We start from the raw sequence: 20,120 nt of genomic DNA, 5'->3' as shown, positions 1-20,120 counted from the left end.
TTTGTTTTAAGCTGGTTTCTACTTAACATTCAGCTCCCTGTGATTTCATTCTAAATGCTATTCCCAGCCACACTTAATGAGGCAAAGAAATAATACATATTAGAGTGCTAGGATAGTTTCCCATGGTTCATGAATACTTCTTCTACAAGCAGAGTAAATCTGGAGTTTTGTCTTTTCTTCCCTTAGCTAAGAAGGCTACATTTGTGATGGTGCAATCACTAACATCTGAAATATTTTAGCATTCTGCAAAATGTGTAACAAAACCAACTTTGGATTGACATTGATAGTGAGTCCAAAGTAAACTCCAGACAAAATAATGTGAGGAATCCAATATTAACAAGTGTGAGGAAGTGTTTGTTATGAAACCTTTTATTTAGACATTCAAAATAGGATCCTGAATTAAGCATATAGGAAATAAAACTGAGTTTCTTCAGAAAGTAGTTCAGGAATTCTTATTTAGGAGCAAAACTAAAATAGGGAAAAAAACATTACAGTCTAGATACATGATTATATGATCCAACTTTCAGTTCAAGTATATTCTATGCAAAGTGAAAATACAGTCTGTTGTCAACAGCTAATAAATTCCGTAGATGCTACCATTAATTCCTAATGTTTCACTTTGACAGAATCACAGAATTGTAAGGGTTGGAAGGGACCTCCGGAGATCATTGAGTCCAACCCCCCTGCCAAAGCAGGTTCCCTACACCAGGTCACACAGGTCAGCATCCAGGCAGGTCTTGGACATCTCCAGAGAAGGAGACTCCACCACCTCCCTGGGCAGCCTGTTCCACTGCTCCGTCACCCTCACTTTGTTTCCTTGGACTCCACATCCCTAATTTTACTGTATTTATTTACCCCCCCAGTCACTGACAGGTCATAAAGCTACTAAAGGAGTACAGGTTATTGTCACCTTTAAAACCACAGTTCTTTGATGGTGCGGGCATCTGGGTATTTGTAGTAGCCTTTTTCTGACATGGTCTGATAAAATGCTGAAGGAGAATATTGCTTGAAAATTCTCCCTAACTAATTCCTATCAGCCACTGACAGAGCTACACATCACTGACTTTCCCGCACTGATAGGAGTGGTGAAGCACCCAATTTATTTTGGAATGGCCCTGGAAGCCATTTTCTAAGGCTTAAGTTCACTACATGCTTCATTCTATCAGTAAGGATTCCTGGAGGGCAGTACGCACCACTTTTTCACAGAGATTATTAAAGCAGGCAAGAAGTTATCTAAAATTGGTGAACTAAACCATGAACCCCTCACATACACTGATAAGCAGTTCAGACACACAGATAGTTTCATCCAGCATAAGCCACAAGCTTTTTGACTACCATTATCATAACACAAAGCCCAGATGAATTATGATCAAAAAGCTACCGAAGATGAGGAAGCTGCCAGTTTTAACCATTACGGTTGAACAAACCAGTAAGGTTAAAGAGCACAAGACAGTCAGCTTCTAAGAAAATGACTTTCTGATCCAGGGTCAGCAGTGCTGTACCTTCTTGTACTCCACACCCCCCACCTGCCACATAAATACATTCTTATCAGCTGTCTTGAGAAAAGTCATAGATTACATTCAAGAGAAACGGATCTAGCCTTGACCTCTGAAATCTGTGACAAGCACACTGAGAAATAGGAACTGTAGGTTAAGAGTCCATGAAGTTTGGAAAACAATCCAACTTGTCAGAACTCCAATTTTGGAGTTCTCGTTTATTTTCTATTGGCAGTTGAAAGTAAACAAACAAAAACAACAGAGAATTCAGCTCTTTCCCTCCAGTTACTAGAAGGTTTCACTCAGTGGTCCTCAAGCACCCAGGGAACAGAGCCCAGGAGCACAAGACAAAGAACACTCTTCATTTAGAAGTCTTCTTTCCATCAGCTGGCACCAAGTCATCCTGTGTGGCACCAAAAATATTGAGGAACTTACAGTTGAATCGTCACTCAGAAAGGGAGCGTGCTGAAATGGTGTCACAGATGGACCAGCAGGGACACACTGATCTTAAAATTCCACTCTCGAACTGAAAAAAGAGTGTACAACAGTCCCTGTAAGTAGTAAGATACCAGAACCTCTCATAAGCACGGCAAGAAAATGAGAAGATGACTCCTTAATAATTAAATATACATATGGATATATGATATCTGAATACATGCATACAGATGAATACACCCCAATTATTCATCCTGGTTTAAATGCACACAGACATATACACAGAAAAAAAAAAAAAAAAAAAAAGCCAAGCTTTCATTCTTTCCATCTTCTCTATTTTTCTTAAGTTCAGATAAATGGTTACTACTGTGGATTAAGATCCTTGCACATTTTATTGACTGCAGCATAGGATCATTGTAATCTAATAGCAAGAGATGTACTTCACCCTTGAGTAATCACAGGAACTGAAATACAAGCACTTTGCTACAATTCTGTATTTGTTCAACAATTTATTTTCTCCATTTCTCCAGTTTGACAGCTTGCACTAAAATGAACCTCAAAAACAGTTGCTATGAATTCTGAACACCTCGATTTCCTCTATTTCTCTAGCTGAAACGGAGCACTGAGCACTTGTCCTTCCAACCAACCTTCAAGATTAGTCCCAGTACAGATAATCAGAATGCACTAACCTTGCCCAGTTCCATCTCACATTAAGTAGTCAGCTAAGTAAAACAAAATCGTAAAGATTTTATGAAAATCTTGTACAAAGACTAAAAAATGAAAACCAGCAATCCAATACCTGGAGACTCCACCAGCATTTCTTTACCTGCTTGTTTTCTGCAACCTCCACAGTGGTGTTGGAGAGGAGTTACAAAAGAACTGTTTCATGAACAGCCCTTCATGATGTCTAATATGCTGTCTGTTAAGGATCATTAGGTTAGATCACTCCTGCCAAAGTCACAGCACGTATACAACCCTTTAGTGCTGTAGCAGATTGGGGACAAAATAGTTCAACCTCAAAAACATTCAAAATCACAAGACTTCACTGTCTTCCAGTCAGGTTGATTGGCATCCCTTCCTTCCTTACTCCTAATTTCTGCCATGTCCTAAAGTTGTTAGCTAGGCAAGCATCTCAGGAATCCCATTTCTCACTGTCTACAACAACACAGTTAAAAGCTCTGTCTGGTCAAAATACTGCAGCCTAAAACATTTTGAAAGAAAAAATAATCGTATCTTTTTGTTGGAAAAATATATAACATTGGAAAATCAGGATTAATCTGGCATTGAAAAACACTCCATGTTTTTACAGTTCTGAAGATTGGAACTTTGTGAAACTGAAAGCTGCACATGAACCAAACAGATACAATCCAAGATATAAAATTCTGCATACCCACAGTTGGAAGTCATACAAAGAATTTGAGAAAAAGTTTATAAATACAGCTGACATTGGAGGGCATACAAAAAAATTCAACCACCTGTAATTGAATTGGTGTAGCTGATTGCCTCAGAACTGTTTTGTACAGCATACAAATTTCAAGGAAAGATTCTGTGCAGAGCTTTAGAAGTTGCTAAAGCAGATCACATTTATGATCAGGATGAAAAATGCTACTAATTTCTATGAGCTTGGTAAGGTTTGATTAAGTCTTCTCACCAGAGTAACAGACATAAGACTAAAGAACTGGAATTCTGTTTTCCTGGCAGAACTCTTAATCATTTTCATTTGTTTGTACCACCAGGGATTCTCTGACAAATAAGCAAACACCTCCCAGCAACTGGTTAAGAATTCTGACGTTACTGCCTGTCACAGAAGACTTGGCTGAAAGAAGCAGTTAAATTTATACTTCCCTTCATATCTTAAGCAACTAGTTTGTATTAAGAGGCAACAGTGATGAGACAATTATTTGCGTGGTCACAAATCACAAATATTTTCAGATTTGACAAAGATCTGAATTGAGCTTGTGTCATTGCAGCGCTGACAAAAGCTATTTACACCCACTGTATTTTGGCTCTTTCAAGAAACAAAGTCTAGTCATACTAATTAAAAATAACTGCAACAAATACCACTTACATTGAAGATAATTAAAAAAAAAAACATTCAATATTAGAGCATACTTAATTGGTATTTTCAGTTGATCTTTCTGTACACTGCTTTACTTCTCCTTCCCTATCATTTCTATATTTTCTAGCAAGTCCCATAATTCGCAAAATTTGTTTCATCTTATTGTCTCTTGCATTATCATCTAGAATCACGTAAGAAATGATAAGCTTATAGAGCAAAATACAGTGCAACGTCAGCCTGTTCTAATTTACCAAGACAGCAAATATTCAGAGGCATGCACAATGCACTCAGTCCTGACTGCCTCTCTTATGTGCTACCTACAAGCAAAGCAAAACATCATTATAAGCTTTCAGTCATTGTTATGGGTGCAGTAGTACAGTGCAGTTGTACACAGTCATCATATTTACTACGTAACTGCAAGATTAGAGCATTTTCTATAAGCCTTTGTTACAAGCCAAAAATACCATTTAATTTTGGCCTGAAGAGCTCCTCTCTGTTTTTAAACCCTCTTCTATTTTGCAAGCATACAGTGTTCATGCTGGGCTGTTGTGTCATAAAAATAAGCATCGAACAGAGTGAAAAATCAGAACACAACACAGACATCTGAAGAGACTGAGCCACAATACATAGCAGGGAGCTAAAGCATGTTTAGATAAAGCAACTGAAAGCACAGTTCTGACACATTTAATGCAGAGTAATCTTACCAGATTAATTATAGTCACTGCTTTTTTTTTTTTTTTAATTACTAAAAATCATAAAGCAAGTCCAAGCTCTTATAAATACCAATTCACTTACTTAATAGACTACAAACACAGGTCTATGTAGATATCACTCAAAGCCCATCATCTCGAATACTGAGTATAAAGTTACCAATAGTCCACAGCAATCATCCACTAGTAGAGATTAACATTCTACTAGCACAGAAAGACAAAGGCATCTATGAGGAAGACAAATACATCTATAGAAAAACAGCACATTAAACTCCTGCTTTTAAGCTGTTACAATAAGTCAAGCTATTTAAAAAGGTGTATACACACCCACAAGTTGCATCTGACTGATTCCTGATACAATTTACCTGAACCTGCACATCTGCATGGACATAACATCCACAACAAACACCCCACAAGTTTTGTGACCTTAAGCCATAGTGAAGGTCTGCAGAAAAAGAGCCCTAACCTTCAGGTTGTTCTTGCAAAACACTTCAAAGATAACTGTTCAGAAATCTCAGCTTCTTCCCAGTTTCAGGCTGGTGTCAACACAACTTTTTCCCAGAATATGGTCTGCACTGTTAGAGCTAAACTGACCGTACATAAAGCACTCACAGATGCAAGAAAAGCAGACGTTTATGAAAAGATTTTTGACTGGTTTAATAATTACGGAGCATTTAGAAATGGTGACTATAGACACGTGTAAACAGTATTGCTTAAATCAAGCTCTACAGGTACACCAACAATACCCAATGAAATCCATTGGGACTAGTATCACTAACTCAAAATGTAACCAGTTTCTTCACAGGTATTTAAATAAAGCTTTACGTCAGTGGGATCATGAATTTCTAATCCTACTCCATCCTTTCTTTGCCCTATTGCTTGCCCTATTTTCTTGATACAAGATGCTTCAGAACAAGGTACAATCCTTTTTCATCCTGATAACATGCATAGCCAAAACACACCAAGTTGCTAAGACAACAACTAGTTTGGGGTCGGTTTTTTTGTTTGTTTATTTTACTTCTGGAAATTATCAGTTTACATCTGTAGCACGAGATTGGCCTTCAATTACTTCAGTGTGGCTGTTACACTCACATAAAATTCTACTAGTTACTAACAAGTATGGCAAATGTTCCACATGCCTGACGAACCTCCCCTGACAAAGCACTGCCACAGCAGATCAGTCAGTCAGGAGGTACGTACTTTATGTACTTCAGAGCTGTATCCTAATTTAACGTTCTGTGGTGATTTCTTTTTAGTGTCATATACCATCTTCTTCTCAAACTGGAGGAAAGCTCAGCTCCTTGTTCGTGTCTGCTCTTGGTTCTGACAACTCCCTTTAAGGCATATAATGTGCACACACGCACATCCTTTCATGCCTTTCAGAGGAAATATCCTATTTCAATCTCTATCTCCCTTTAGCCTCACACGCTCATCCCTTCTTTTTCTCTTTTCAATATCTAATCACAAATGCCTGGCTGCCAGTCACCTTTCTTTCAGTGCTTCATGTGGGGAGAGCCAATACGCCATGCCCGCACACTGAACTAATTCCATTTTCTCTGTGACTACAAACAATGCCCATCTTTTTGAGCTGATTAATTAGGATCTTTTCCTGACACAGATACAGTCTCTGCAAACTGCTGACAACCCAACCAGAGGCCAACTAAATAAATCATTCAAAAAGAAAGAGCTGCTTAAGCTGTAAGTGACCTGAAACAGCTGGTAAATTTTTAAATGCCCACATCCTCCTCTCAAAGCAATGAAATATTCTGTAAACAGTGGCTCTCCAAACCTGCTGAGCTATCAGAAAACAGGGTTAAGAGGAAACACGGGAAGTGGGAATCAGCAGGAATAATTAATTTTTCTTGAAAGACTGAAACACTGCCATTAATTTCCTTCAAGTGTATAGAATGTAGGTACAGTCTCAGCTAAAACATGTTCAAATGCCAACTGTGCTCATCTTTTAATCACACTCTTTGCATATTGATTTTGATACAACTGTATATTATGAAATGTGGTAGTGTGAAAATCCTTTAACAGAAAAAAAATGAAGTGCTTAAACTGAACCCCTCTCCCCCTCCACGATGTTATATGGTATGGAATAACCCTTCGGCCAGCTCAGGTCAGCTGCTCCGGTTCTGTCTCCTCTCAGCTCCTTGCGACCCTTAAATCCCCCTCACTGGGGACCTGTACAAGAAGCTGAGAACCTGAAATGTTCTTGGCTCTGTGCAGCGCTGCTCAGCAACAAGTGAAAACACTGTTATCATCTCTGTCTTTCCTCCTAAAGCCAAAACACAGCATCATATCAGACCCTATGAAAGAAATATCAACTCTGTGCCTACTGAAATGAGAGCAACACTCTATATAGTTGTGCTGTTTCCATGGAAATAAACAGGAGGCATTACTTTCAGAGTAACCTACATAACAGACCAAATAGAGGCGTTCTGTATAGAACAGTGTGTTTGTTGTTAGTTTACTATTGGAAGGTCTCAGTCCAAAATGGAATGGTGCTTCTATTAAAACAAAGAGCCAGCACAAAGCTCCCCACAACCTGGTAATTTCTTTACAGAGCTATTTTACCCACAGCCTAGGGAATGGAACACTGTAAGAAAACAATCCTTTTAAAACCATTCCTGATGGAAAAGACAGTCACGTATTGCACTATCAACCACATTCTGGTAAACATCTTAGGGATCACTAGGAATTTCTAGTATTACAGAAAGAGATGAAATACAGTCTGCAAGGAGCTGCAAATAAAAGTCAGCTACTTTTCAAATGTAAAATGTGGTAGCAAGAAACTGAATAGAGAAACGCAAAAAAAGACAAAAATGAAGGACTGAAGCTTCAATAATCCCAATACCAAGCAAAATACATCACTTACAGCTTTCTAAAAATTACTATTTTAGTTCTCTCCAGTAAAAAAAAAAACTTTTCATTAAATACAAAGTAAGAGAGCACCATCTATGGCAATACATCTGAATCAGTAAGGACAATCTATAAGAGAGATATGAGATATTCCGCTCCTGCATAAAGCTTCTTGCAAGTCATCACATCTCTTCTACATAAATATCAGAAAGAAGAGCAATCTCTTATCCTTGCCAACAACTTTCTGCTATCACGCTTTTCTTGTAGCCACAGGATAAAAAGCATTCAATGGATAAATTAGCTAAACAACAGCAAAGTTCCAGACAGAACAGGTTCTCACCAAACCCAGCAAAAGCTGAAGATACTATAGCAGAACAGAACAAGAGCTCTCAAGTAAGCAGCGCAGAAGTTCAAACAAGGACAAACAATAACCAGCAGCCTTCAGGTAACCCTAGTCAAAACATTCCCACTGAAACGTAAATAGCCAGCACCACCTTGAGCAACTGCTTGCCAGCTACAGATGACAGGACAGCTCAGTTTGATCCCCTCCATCAGGAATGACCAATCTCCAGCCATAACAAACCAAAGAGCTCACAGCACCCTTGCTCTGCACCCTACACTGCATTCAGTGCACCTTTTATTCTCTTTCCAGGCTAGGTAAGAACTTGTAGAAACGACTCTGTGCTGTGTTAGGCTATACAGGTCACAACGCTAGAAGAGCAGGGCACTATTCAGTTACAATCAATTAGCTGTGTCAGCAGAGACGTCTGCATAAACTGCATTTCCTCCTGTCTTCATCCCATGCATCAGTGAGTGCACGCTATCTGCAGCAACTCTAGAATTGTTGTGTGGAGAACTTCATGGCGCAAGAAGTCAGAACGCACTCCATGTTTTGTAAAACAACCATAAATGAGTGCTGCTGATTTTAAAACAATTTCTACAGCATTACAAGAATACTCAGAAGAACACTAAGAAGCTTTCCTTGAGACCAGATCTCTTACTTTTTTATGCCGTTAATTAAGTACCTTAAATTTGAAATATAGTCCATTCAGATTTTCATAGTCTCAGCTGTGCCAAACATTGGGAAGGTGTGAAAAAACAAATAATTGTCTTTAATGCTTATCCACATCTGGGGTGTTTCAATCTATAGTACCTGTCATACATTGCACATTTACATTACGCTGCATTTTTTTGTAATTTTTTTTTTAAGGTTTTTTCTTTTTTTTTTTAAGGAGGCAATTCAGTGGCAATATGACCAAACAAATAATAGATACATTTATCATCCTCACATCTTTTCTATGAGGTCCCATGCATGATGAGTAGTTTAGTATGCACAATCACCACCTCTGCCAAAGAGCTGCGTCAAGAAATTCACAGAATCACAGAATGGCCTGGGTTGAAAAAGACCACAATGATCACCCAGTTTCAGCCCCCCTGCATTGGACAGGGTCTCCAACCACCAGACCAGGCTGCCCAGAGCCACATCCAGCCGGGACATTCCGCTTCTATGACAACACATGATGTTGCTTACTGCTATTTCTCTGTCTGCTTCACCTTTGTTCTGTAACCAAACACACACAGGCACAGGTTATGCAAGGAGACAAACATCTGAAGTGCATTTCTAAATTTACTGAGTGTATTTCAAATTCCTTATTAATACAAAGAAAAGGCAGTAAGGCAATCTTTATATAGTTAATGTAATTATTTTTATTTATTTATTTATTTGCCTCTAAGTGATCAACTCAGCAATGAGCATATAATGAAAACCATATATCTGTTCTTATATACTGAAGACAGTATTAAAAATAAAAAATGCAATCACACAAAGTATTCCACAAAATTAAACCTCCACCCCTGGTAGCAGGAGGTACAAGACAGAGACACCAATAGAACTACTCCACCAGACCATACAGCAACCAGCACACAACACAAATGCTCAGTTCTGCATTTGCTTGCTTTATATTACAAGTGCAGGAAGAAACCAGATTTTTACAACAGGATTTTCCACTGAGGTCAAGGTCAACACTGGACATCTGACAGAACATTTTTCTGACATTACAAAGAACATGCTGCTATGTTTTTAGGATGGAAGCATGAAATCTGTTACCTTTGTTTACCAAATACAAACACAAATCTAGTTTCCCCATGAGCTGTTCTTAAAGTTCTCCCAAAAACATATTTGTAGATTTATAAAATATGTACATTCATTAGAAAACCAACAATACTGTGATTCTCTGCCCACAGTCTTGAAGATTTAAACTTACAGAAACACAGACTGTGCAAAACTTGGATTTTATCTGTGCCTGACAAATACTGGAGCACTTTCAAACAAAACTGCAAAGATGTATCAGTTGATCTTTATGTAGCAACCCAAACTGAGCTCATTGGGTTTCTCAAATCTTTTTTTTTTCCCCCCAATATCCCCGGAAGATTTTTTCCTATCCCAAACTATACCACACTGTCAAGGAAGAAAAATATCAAGACTGAGTTCAACCACACTCTTGCAGAATTAAACAGCCTGCTTCTATTCCCTTCATTTCCTGTTACAACTGCAGGCTGACTAGAACAGTGCTTACCTGTTTTCTGGGATTCATTATGCTGAGAACACTCCTCGCAAACAAAACAACAAAGAAACTTGCATGACAAATACCAATTTTCCATTTTCAACATCTTTACCTTTTAGCTTTCACAAAATGACTGACTCACTTTTAATTCTTCTCCTGATGAATGTCATCGCAAAAATCAAGTTTTATTTTCCAAATAATATAAAGCAGATGTTAATAAGCTACTTTGTTCTTTCTGCTCATAAAAGCCAGAGTAAAAAGAGTTTGCAATGGCACTGCATACTGGGACTCACTCACCCAGCACTCTCTAAAATGTCACAGACATTACAGTTAAGAAATGAAATATTTAACAAGTTACAATATTTACTACAAATATGTACTGTTTTCTCACACACACAAAAAAACAATTCCTCTCAAAATACAGTAAAGCCCAAGAAAGCTGTTATTAAAACAAGATTTATATGCTATAAACTGTTCACAGTTCCACCTCTAGAGTGCGAAATTAGTGGCTGAGGAAAGATTTCACAGGATCTTAATCTGAGTGCAGTGCTGCTGCAAAGGATTTGCAGTTTTGGTCTCTGCCAAATCCTTGATATTTGCAAGCTCCTGCAATTACTCAAGCAAAGGCAGATAATCAGCAGAGTATAAAGCATTATTACATTTATATTGAACAAGGAGATCTTTTCTCTCTCTGTTGGTGTGTATCTAAATACCTTAGGCACAGCCAGGTCATACCTGAAGAAAGGTTCCTTCTGCCACAAGTCTAAAAATGATTTTGGATTTCACAATTTAATAATATTCTGTGACTCTCTTTAACCTCTGTTTTACAGTCAACATTAGAAAAAGTTTCAGAATGAAAAGAGTAGCATTAAAAGCTGAATTTGAAACATGAGCAAAGTGAACGATCAGCACACACTTTGTAATTGTTCAGAGCATTTTTACATTCACTTAATAACAGCTCACAATGAATTCAAAACACAGATCCCCAGTTTCTGTAACACGTGTGTCATCACAAAGTAATTCAAGAAGCTTTTGCACAACTGACCACAGGTACAGCAACACTGAGTGACTGACAAGTCTGCCTCCACTGCTGAGCATGCCTCTGTCAAATGTCAGGAATATACACACACACACTCACAACTGTCAAGTATCCTGATCTAGTGGCTACAGAACTAAAAGCAAAGGCTTCCAGCCCTCCCATTTAGATTTGATCTTAGCCATTCCTTTCCTATGCTGTTCAGAGAATTCATTGGATGTATTTGCACAGCAGCCAAGAACAAGGTAAACGATAGCACTGTACGAGAGCTAGGGAGCAGGACACTTGGATGTGTCACTTAAGGGGCTGCCACTGCAGCTCTCTATAGCTGGATATGCACAGCACAGTCACCATCATCATGATTCATTACTCAGATGCAATTAAAAAGGAATCATTTTTTGTTCTATTACAATATTCTGAGTTTTCATAGATGTGAAATAGACAAAGAAAACTTCAAAAGAACCCACCTCAAACACACTCACACAGCTTACTTGTGGTACAAGCACCAACAAAAAAGCAATAGAGTATAATTGCCTAAATGTAAGCATCTTTCTTTCTTTCTGTAAGCATCTTTCTGATTGGTAAATAAGTCTTTGAAAAGAAATGGTCCAAAGAAGTATGTGCATTTGCTCTTCATACTGAGGGATACTAGTGAAATTGTATTGAAGTCAATTGTACCCAACTTAATGTTGAGACAAGAATAGCATATAGCATAAATAAGAAATTAAATTTGGAATTGAATTCATGGATTTAACTGTTATCTCTTCCCCACACCTTCCACACCAAGAATGTGTTCTCATATATCATCACCTCCATTCACTGAGCTTTATTCTGACAGTTGGGTGTTATAGGGAAGTGACACTTACAGGCTGAGTTACTGGAACAGGAAAAAAAAAAAATCAATTATTCTATTCACATCTGAGGACTGAAATGACAAAAAAAAATTCAAGACAATTTGATAAAGTCATGCTTTGCTCCTTCTATAAACATTGTGAATAAGGCATACTTTAACACTACTGTGAATAAAAACCAAAAACACACAATGTAGTTTGAGGTAAATTTTCTTAATCACTGTTACCTTGGGCACCAGATCCACCTGGAGAGGGCACAGTGTGTTGTTACGTTCTGCCCGGAAGCAGCACGGCTCTGTGGAAACAGCTTGCATCCAGCACTCTTGTGTTGAGAACTGCTTGGCAAATCAGCTGCTGTTAGGCTCATAATACTTACAGAGCAGCAAGAGACAACCGAAAAAATATGTAAAGGTTAAAAGCTCCAGTATTTTGTTGGAGTTTTTAGATATGTTTTTAAAAAAGAAAAGTGTAATAGGATAGATTCCAATATCCAGAGTATGTATTTAACTCTTGTAGGAAGTAAAGGATTAAACATCCATGAACAACTCACAGTCACAATCTGCAATTCCTTTCTCCAAGAAAGGAATATAATATATATATATATATATATAATTATATTATAATGTTATATATATAATTATATATATTATAAATATATAAATATATAAATTATAATATATATTAAATATATATATATTGTATATATTTAATATATTTTATTTATTATATAATATTATAATATATTATAATATATATATAATATATATAATATATAATATATAATAGCGAATTTACATTTTAACTTTTGGGAATAACATTTTTGAAATTATTTCCATTGGGCTAAACAAGCAAATTCATGAGTGCCCTGAACAAAACACGTCATGCCTGCAAGATCAAAACCCAATTCTGTTTTTACACATTTGTCTCAAAGTAATGTATTGTTCTTTTTTCCCCTCTTTTTCCTACTGCAGTGTTTATACTTCAAAAGAATGATTTTCCAGGCACAATATTTAAGATAAGCTTCCTTATATCACACTTAACTACAGAACACTCATGCAAAGTGCTTTCAGTCCTTTGTGACAGAAGTATTACCTAAATTCTTGATAAGTGGTCATACTGTAGATGGTCTCAATTAAGTTTATTGTTGGTGTCAAAGGTAATCAGACCCAAAAGAATAAGCTCTAAAAAGTCTTGAAATAAGGAACCATACAAAAGATAACTTCTTTTCTATAGAGACAAGCACTTTAAAAGGAATTATTACAACGATCATTATTACGTGAAGCATCTTGTGTTATTTGATTTCTTTTAAAAATCTTCTTGCCCCCTTTCGCAAATGGTGTGCAATAAAAAAGTCATATTCAGTGAACTGCACTTCTGAAAGACTTTTCCCTTCACCTTCCTCATCTGCTTAGGAAGCTGATGGTGCTAAGATGCGCTGCACTGTAAAGCATTCAACAACTACTTGTGATAGATGAATACATCATGTTAGATTGCCCCTTCAACAAGAGGGCAAAACAATGTTTTACTCCAGACTAAATCCAGGCACATACCACATGACAGCCCTGTTTAGAGCACAATACAACATACTCTGTTTTCTTACTTGCTTTGGAAGGAACTCAGGCTAGGCCTTCAATCTGAATAAATTCTCCTCCTTATAGTGAATAAATAACACTAACTACAGATTTAGACAAATTAATTGAAACATAACGTACATCTACACAAGGATTTATTCTCTCATTGATTTCTTTTTGAACACTGAAAAAAAGACCAAGAAGTATCACTGAGATAAGGATTTAAAGTATCTGAAAAGTATATTCCCCGCGTTAACAAAAGCTTGCGATTTGGCTCCTCAACCACCAACCAGGAGAAGCAATTCCCTTATAAATTTATGAATAAGGGAATTACACTGTGTGTAATTCCAATCTTCTCAGTCACAGTTGCTTTTTTCCTCTAGCAGTAGGAATACTCAGAGGTGAAATGGGAAAAGGACCCATGGAGACCACCAGCAAGTCTGAAATCCTGTTAAAACTCTAACAATACCAAAACTAACAGACCCTGACAGAATAAGCTCATAAACAGAAAAGACTAGGGACTAAGCTGAGGAGCACTGTAGCTCCCTCTGCACACACAGAATGCCCTGTACTTTCCAATGACTGATAGGAAAAGGATTCATTTTCATGATGCTTCAGCTGGTAAAGCAGAGGGATTTAACATCTCGTAAAATTCCTTTTGTTTATGAAGAATTTTCAAGAAATGCAAAGCAAGACAGAGGCTGATATTTTGCTTTTTCTTCTGCCACACACAGAAACCCAGGAGAAAACAAAGGGCATTTTCTTCAGGCTCTCAGAAGAGAGGAAGAAAGTGGTTTAACCACAGGTAGAACAGAAGTGAAGTCCTGTTTGGATTCAGTGGTTTCAGAGCAAGTGAAAAATCTGAGTCCTGTCTCAGGAATGTCTTTTAACTGCTTCTAAAAAGAAAACAAAAAAAACCACAACCAAACAGGTAACAAGGAAATGAGGACAGTTAAGGGCTGAAAGCTAGTTTTACTAAGCTGGTGGAGGCAGCTTGTCTACAACACAGCAGACCATACCCCAAGTACGTATGCAGCACAGCCAGTTTGTTTTGTGTGGTGTTCTAAACCACCTGGGTGAACAGAGCAATTTCCCAAGAATCTGTTTGCAAAATAATCTTTTCCCCCTCTCAGCACTGTGTATTTTTAACATATAAGCATCAAGCAGTAATTCTTAGGTCATAAAAAGTCCCAAAAGAAAACAAGCATGTCTCTGAAAAAGTGTCTATATCTAGGCAAAACAGCTTAAGCTTCCATCCCCTACCAAACCCATCTGTTTACGAGGCTGACAGAGGACTCATGATTGCTGTAGAACCCATCTGTTCTCTGCAAAGCAGCTATACTACAACATAAGGCACTGCAAAGCAGCTATACTACAACTGCAAGCTGTTTCTACCTGTTGTTGCCACTATCAGCAAAACTAGCATGAAGAAATAATCCATTCCCAAGGGAAATCTGTGGTAAAAACTTCTGAGAATAAGCAGAGCAAAAGAAATCGGCACTAGAGTGGCTGTTTCTCAAGGCCTCGCTCTGTAAGCAGTGGATATTTACACATCAAAAAAGAGTTCAAGTCATTCTGGACTATGCATTACTTAACAAATCTCCGACATAGACTATATGGTAAGTTACCTGGAGAAAAAGGACAAAACAGTCTATTTAGATAACGGCTACATGGGGAGATTTCTACAGAAGATAAAGGATTCACCTATCCCATTATTCTCAGAGTACCATCTTTATTTTATTTTTTGCATACAGCAAAAAAAGAGAATAGAGATGGTTATGCGAGTTTTCCCCTAGCATATCCTCCCATCCTCTTGCAGCCTGTAATTGGAAATCTCCTTATCCAGAATTACATCATATCATGATTCACAGTTACTAACTGCTCTTCTGTCCACAAAATGATCTGAACTTACTTGTATTCTTGCTTCCTAAAGAGCACTAATACTAATGTTATCATTTTTCAGCTGTAGCTTAATCAGAACTAAACATGCACAAACTGACTGCTGTTTGAGAACATCCCTGATTTCTGACTGAAAAAGTTCAGTCCTGGAAAAAAAAAGTCTTCCAGTTAGAACTATTAGAATAATGATGCACTGAAAAATCTTTAATTACAATCTCCTGGTGCCTCACAAGTCTGTTCAGGTCTGGGCTAAACCAATATCAGGTTTGCTATTAAAAAAGTGAAATAGAACAAAGCCAACAAAACCACAAGCAAACATTCAAACTTTCAAGTCTTTGTTCTGCTAACAATGTTTGAATCCACCCAGTCTCTAGAAACCAATTTTAAGAGCAAGTCCCCAATTCTTCCACATCTGGAGAAAACTGGCCATAGTCAGGCTGAACAGTCATTAACTGGGCAACAGGTATCGGTGACACAAAGACTCTTCCAACTCCATTCACCCCTATGAAGCACCCCTACGCAAACTCCAACATGGCAGTGAACCATTCATTGCATATTTAGGTAATGCTGAACACACTTCAGAGATTAATAGACCAACCACCACTGCAAGTAACTTTGTTCTCCAAGGACCACCCAGAAATGCAAACCTATGGTGCCCAGGTAACAGTGGAAAAATGGCTGGCAAACAGGGAAAAGTACAACAGTAGGAATTTACTCAGAAAAAGCCAAGAATTCTCAACAGGAACAGATGAACTGGTCGAAGGAAAAAACTTGGGATAAATACCCTCTTCATTAATCTGTATTGTAAATACACAGCGATGGTACAGCAGTGGTATCACACTCTCAATTAAAATCAACCTAATGAGGCTGTAACCACACACCTGTGAGTCCTGTCCCCCTCCTCCAATCCATGACATAAAACTAAGTTATCTTACTATGCTGAAATGAATCTCACACGATCACTTCCAGATCAGAGAAGGGTCACACTGCTGTGAAGCAGCAGACATAGCTGCCCGCTTGGCTCTTCACCTACTCTTGGCTGCTTACAGCCCCTGAAGACATATGACCCCACTAAATAACTAAGACTGCTTCAGATTTCACAGTTTGCATTCTGGCCTGTTCCACTCTCACTGTAGGTCTTCTAAACCAACATAGCTATCTTCCCTTGGAGAGGGAAAATAAGAACGTCACTATGCTTAAAAACAGGTTATGACTGTACAATCAATGAATGTACAGATGTTATAGTTATGAGATGTACCAGAGAGCTTGGCTACGCAGTTATTACACCAAAGCAGAAAAGATAGCATGCTTACCTGTATCCTGCGCTTGCTTATGAAACTCCAGCAGAGTGGATCTCCAGAAGAGATCCTTCCCCACAGCAGTCAGCTCTTAAATGAGTCCAGGAGGTGCAGCCAGGCTCCAGCCCTCTCGGCAGCACAGATGAATTACCTTCACCTGTGCTCCCATGGCCGAGTCATTGCTCACCTCAGGTGATCGATCAGAGGTTCAGGCCATGATTCAGCAGTTCCCAGACAATGACAAATGCTCCAGAGGTGACCATAAGGCCTGTTACTGTGAATGGGTGCAGACAGTCATTCTGCCTTGCTCTGACAGATTTTGTACCCATATAATTTAGCTTCCTGAAAAACAAGGTACACATCATGGAACAGTCCATCCAGTTGTAGAACTGCACTTCCACTAGAGTTATTCAAATTCACTCTTGAACAATATCTTATTATTTTAAGCCTATGTTCATATTTATTTGCATAATGTTGCTATGCAATTAGAAGTGTCCTTAGTTATAAAATTTCCTGTCAATATCTGTTCTAGTTCAATTTTAAGCAAGCAAAAGAGGGGAGTCTCTGGGAAGCTGCCAAGCACAATGACATCCTGCACATTAGGCAGTTTGTTTCCTCCACAGGAGACAGATCAATACTCAAGAAACAAAAACAAAACCAAGAAAAGCTAAAAGCTTAGTCATGTAAATCAGGGAGGAGGAAAAACGAAAGGAAACTCCTCATTGGCATTCTACAACTTCTACAGACCCCCATGGCCCATTAGCTAATTTCTATTAAAACACACAGCACTAGAATAATAAACGCCAGTGGCACATTTCTAAAGGTTTGTGGCAACTGAAGTAAACATGTCGCTGTTCCCAGGACACCAAGAGACAAAAAATTAACCAGAGGTTAACTGGGTCATTAGCTAGAGTACAATACAGGTCACTGCAGATTTAATTTAGTTTGTATTCAGCTAAAGAATCAAACACAGCAACCAGTTCTCACAGCAGGAAAACAAGTAACTTATCAGCATGCTGACGTATCTTGGATACCAAGGCACTAAAAGTCTGTCTTTATGATTCATACCATCTTTAGCTAACTTCACATTATTTTGATGAAATTAAGTACAGCACAGACACAGTTTAAATGGTTCTGAGGGCAAGTATGAAACACACGCAAATACAAAATAGTTAACATTGTATACAGTCTGCTTTTATGGTTTTTATACCATCAAGTATTTAAGCAAACTTTCCCTCCCAAATGATGGCTGACAAGGAAGAAACTGATACAAATCTGTAACCAGAGAACAACTTCTATGGAGTTAAGGAAAAAACAACCCAAAGAACAAAATATTACGTTTTAAAGAGAGTTTGACCTAAACAACACTTATCAAATAAGTCTGTCTCACTAGCATCTTAATAGCTCTAACAGGGAAACCAATAGATAAGCAAGTCTCAGCTTCACAGGAATTGACAATATTGAGTAGCTTAAACATTTACAACTGCTTTTTATCCATTAGATTGGGTTTGCATCATTTCAGAAAAGCCTGCACTGAATCAGAGGGTTCAGAAAGCTTGAATTTTCAAGAAAGCTGGAGCTACATTAGATTTCAGAGATTACCAACTTCATCTGTTACAAGCACTAGAACTGACTTAATTTCCATGACCACTCACATTTGCAGCTAGTCTCCTGTTGCTAATAACACTTGTTCTTCCTTTGTCACTATGTAAGAAAAACGAGCACAACAGAAGTAGCTGCAAACAAGACATGCTATTAAATACACACAAAGCAAACAAAACCAGCTGAATGATGGGATGTATGGATCAAAATTTCAAGGCTAACATGTAGCACTAGTGAACTCTGGGGTAGAGATGAAATCATTACAGCACTTCAAACAGATCATTCTAATCTGAAATTCAACCTTTTATTAAAAGTAACAAGCAGATATAAAGATTCAATTCCTACTCAAGCTAAAATCCACAGTTAGCGTAAATAATAAGTAAAGGGAATAAGACTTGAGAATCAGTTCAGTATTTTGATGCAGGTCAGCAACTACAGCATCCAGCAAATAACTGAAAGTATATCAAGAAACACAAGGCAAGCATTTCTTTCTCATGAATGAATTTGAGAATTAAACAACCCCGCTTAAATACAGTAGCTTCATCTAAATTGAATTTTATTTCTGCATATGATTGAGATTTTAATTACAGTATGAGAAAGCAACAGTTCATTTGTTCAGAGGGTATTTCTATACATAAACATAAGATGCTCTCTTGCTCAGGAAGCAGTTGTAGAATAAAAACATTTAAATGGAGCTGGGGAGAGAACCTCAGTTATGCTGATGTAGCTGGAAACAGTCTGCCAGCATCTTTTCAGCTTAATAACCCAGGTAGCAGCTTTTTCTATGCCAACTAGAACTTTTTCCCCCTAGAAATTCACCACCAGTTCCCCTATATAAGAATCCAACATACGCAGACACGTCAAACACTTATTCAAACACACTGATGTGTTAGAAATCCTTCAAATACTGGTCAGAATCAGAAACAGGACAAGCAGACAAGACTGAGGTGCACTGAGAATAATTCAGGCAGCAAAGACCAGAAGCTTCAAACTTCACTTCTGTTCAGAAGAGCTGCCCCTTCAACACTTCAGAAGCATTTATAAAGCCAAAACCAAAACTTTCTAGTTCTTTACCTCCCACAGTAATTGTTTTGCATCAGTGGCTCCAACAGTCTGATTAGTGACTACACCACCAGGGTCTACAATATCTTCCCTACACCACCATCCCACTTTTAGTGCTATTAGCCAGTGATCAAGTCTCAACTTGATTGTGTTGTTCAGTAGAATTTCTTGCTTTATCAGTTCACAAAACACAAACCTCTGCCTGAAAATTTAACAAACTATCTCAACAAATTCTTGCTGCAATTATTTACAACCAATTACAGAAGCAGCTTAGCATCATACCAAATTTGACCATACTACTGATTTTAATTCAGACATATTTCCTTTCTAAATATTCCCAATCACATATAATATGATTCTTAGATCACAACAGCAATCCTTTTTTTCTTTCCATCTTATAATCATTGAGACAAAGGCAGAAACAAAGATGCACTGAATGATAATTTAACTGAACCTAGAACCAGCTTACAAAAACTGTAATTGCCCATGCATGACTTAATGAAACAAAGTAGTTCCTGCTTGTTTTAGGCTCATTATCAGACCTTAAGATCAGAGTTACACAACATTTCTTAGGAAACCCATAAGCATTCTGTAGATTCTGGCATTTCTTTTCCTATACTTCTGCTCTTATCAATTGTCTAGCTAAATTCACTGGACACTATTATAGTTCAGTAC

At 37.8% G+C, this 20,120-nt stretch overlaps 1 protein-coding gene across 9 annotated transcripts in view; it reads right to left on the bottom strand.

The window, feature by feature from the left end:
- The window catches only part of SULF2 (sulfatase 2), a 135,615-nt gene that overhangs the window by 100,037 nt on the left and 15,458 nt on the right, over positions 1 to 20,120 (bottom strand). Inside the window, exon 1 of one of the 9 annotated variants that reach the window (XM_052684305.1) lies at positions 16,797 to 16,865. The exons of the other annotated variants lie outside the window; for them this stretch is intronic. The gene's annotated coding sequence lies outside the window, so the exon portion shown is untranslated. Of the gene's footprint in view, positions 1 to 16,796; positions 16,866 to 20,120 lie in introns of those variants that run through there. 9 annotated transcript variants of the gene reach the window in all.

This window comes from Tympanuchus pallidicinctus, unplaced genomic scaffold (genome assembly GCF_026119805.1).
Source record: "Tympanuchus pallidicinctus isolate F22 unplaced genomic scaffold, pur_lepc_1.0 scaffold20, whole genome shotgun sequence".
Lineage (NCBI taxonomy): Eukaryota > Metazoa > Chordata > Aves > Galliformes > Phasianidae > Tympanuchus > Tympanuchus pallidicinctus.
Note: the sequence above shows the minus strand (reverse complement) of the source record. Positions and strands in the feature narration are given on the sequence as shown.